The sequence below is a fragment of the Schistocerca serialis genome, unplaced genomic scaffold (assembly GCF_023864345.2).
Source record: "Schistocerca serialis cubense isolate TAMUIC-IGC-003099 unplaced genomic scaffold, iqSchSeri2.2 HiC_scaffold_1196, whole genome shotgun sequence".
NCBI classification, from domain to species: Eukaryota; Metazoa; Arthropoda; class Insecta; order Orthoptera; family Acrididae; genus Schistocerca; species Schistocerca serialis.
Window position 1 is genome coordinate 1,155,001 of NW_026047399.1, and position 2,500 is coordinate 1,157,500.

The window sequence follows — 2,500 nt, forward strand, 5'->3', positions numbered from 1 at the left end:
CTCGGTCCCGTGCCTTGGCCTCCCACGGATCTTCCTTGCTGCGAGGCCGCGTCCGCCTTAGCGTGCTCCTCCGGGGGCGCGCGGGTGCGCGGATTCTCTTCGGCCGCCATTCAACGATCAACTCAGAACTGGCACGGACTGGGGGAATCCGACTGTCTAATTAAAACAAAGCATTGCGATGGCCCTAGCGGGTGTTGACGCAATGTGATTTCTGCCCAGTGCTCTGAATGTCAACGTGAAGAAATTCAAGCAAGCGCGGGTAAACGGCGGGAGTAACTATGACTCTCTTAAGGTGGCCAAGTGGCGGCGGTGTGGCTGCATCCAGACTTGGCTTTTCGAAGTGCGGTCTTGATGTAGTCGTGCTGCTGCTGCGAGGTGCCTTCCTTGGGTTATAGTTACAGGGAGAGTGATGCGCAATACATGGGCCTAGCCCTCTTAGCCTCTCCTCTCCTGCGGTCTTCTCCCCTTCTCGTGGGCCCGCTGATTTTCGCAGAGGGGAAGACCGCACCAGGGGCTTGGGGGGGTTACCAGCCCCCCCTCGCATTATCCCTTTATAGTTGGGGGCAGCCGACAAGAAACAAGAGATGGTGGCCCTTCCGCTGAAGGTGCCACCCCAGCTACCCCAGCACCTATCCGGCCAACCGGCCGTAACGAAAATGCGATAGTTTGTGTAGCTCCCTTTGCTTGCAGTGAGTGCCACCGCACTTTTACCACGAAGAACGGTCTCGGGGTCCATCGCCGCCGCCAACACCCTGCGGCCGCCAACGCTGAGATCGTGACGGAGAGGCATCGCGCGAGGTGGACGGAGGAAGAAGTCCTGTCGCTCGCCAAGGCAGAAGCCGAACTGTTCCTTGAGAGGGACGCCCGGTTCTTCTTTGTAAATCAAGAACTTACCAGGATGTTCCCCGACCGAACGCTTGAGGCAATCAAGTGCCGACGGCGGCAAGCTGCCCACAAGCAGCTTGTCCGCCAATTCATGGAGGCACTTGAGATCGGTCGGGGTGAAGAGCCGGCGTCCCGCCGTGGAGCAGCGAGCTCGCTGCCTGACGCGGGCGAGGCCGCTGCGCCGCCCGTCGACGCAGCCGAGGACTTCGCGGCCGACACCACCGGGCCGCCGCCGGAGGGGCCGACTGACGCCGCCATCTGGGAGCATCTGGCGGGGCTACCTGCTTCCGCCCAGCGTTTCTCTGCCCTGGATCGAGTCATTGGTCTGGGGCGGGGCACGCCGCCCGATGTCATCCTGGGCATGCTCCCGGATGCCCTTGCGTCGGTCGGGTCCAGGGGGGAGAGGTCGATCACCAGGACACAGCGGCCGCGCCAACCATCCAAGCGGCCGCCTGCCGCCCCGCCGCTGCAGAAGCGCAAGCGGCGCCGCTGGGAATACGCGCGGACACAGGACGCCTTCCGTAGGTCGCGTGCGCGTTGCGTGCGCGGCTTGCTGGACGGCACCCTGCTGCAGCCGCCACCCGACATCCCCGGTCTGCTGGACTTCTGGGCGGACCTCTTCACGAAGAAGCCGATCTCCACCGCCGGCTTCATCCGTGACCGCCTTCTCCCGCACTCGGAGCCTGTCGCTCCTGAGTGCCTATGGGGGCCGGTCACACGTGAGGAGGTCGCTGCTGCCTTGCCGCCCAGGGGATCGGCAGCCGGGCCGGACGGCCTGACTCCAGCGGAGCTGCGGCGCCTGCCGCATGAAGTCCTGGTGAAACTCTTGAACCTCTTCCTCCTGGCCCGCGCCCTCCCCGAGCGTCTGCTTCGCGCCCGGACGTCACTTCTCCCCAAAACGGCTGCACCAACATCCCCCGCTGACTTTCGCCCCATTACGGTCTGCTCGGTGTTGGCGCGGACCTTTCACAAGGTTCTCGCGTCACGCCTGATGCGTGCATGTGCTGTGGACGAACGTCAGCGGGCATTCATCCCCCGGGATGGGATGTTGGAAAACACCTTCATCTTGGACACTGCTCTCACCGACGCAGTCCGCTCCTGTCGCTCTGTTTTTGTGGCATCGATCGACGTCTCTAAAGCGTTCGATTCGGTGGACCATGCCGCCCTCCGCCCCGTGCTGAGGGCTCATGGCCTGCCGGATTGCTTTATTGAGTACGTCGAAAGGTGTTACGAGGGTAGCACGACGGTGATAGCGGGCGGCGCCGACGTGGGCGTGCCCCTGCAGCCGGCTAGGGGTGTGCGTCAGGGTGACCCCCTCTCCCCCCTCCTTTTCAATTTTGCGGTGGACTATGTTTTGAGTCAACTTCCCTCCCACATCGGAGCTCGGATCCTTGGTTGCAGAGTTAACGCTGCGGCCTTCGCAGATGACGTCCTGCTTTTTGCATCGACCGCGAGGGGATTGCAGTCCCTCATCGACGCAGCCGTCGCAGCCCTCGCCCATCTGGGGCTGCAGATCAACGCCCGGAAGTGTTTCACCCTCGCCTTAGTCGCGTCTGGGCGCGACAAGAAGGTGAAGGTCGACGCCGACGTTACCTTCAAAGCGGGCAACGCCACC

General features: G+C 63.2%; 1 pseudogene; it reads left to right on the forward strand.

Annotated features, from left to right (window-relative positions):
- The window catches only part of LOC126435123 (large subunit ribosomal RNA), a 7,963-nt pseudogene that overhangs the window by 2,592 nt on the left and 2,871 nt on the right, over positions 1 to 2,500 (forward strand).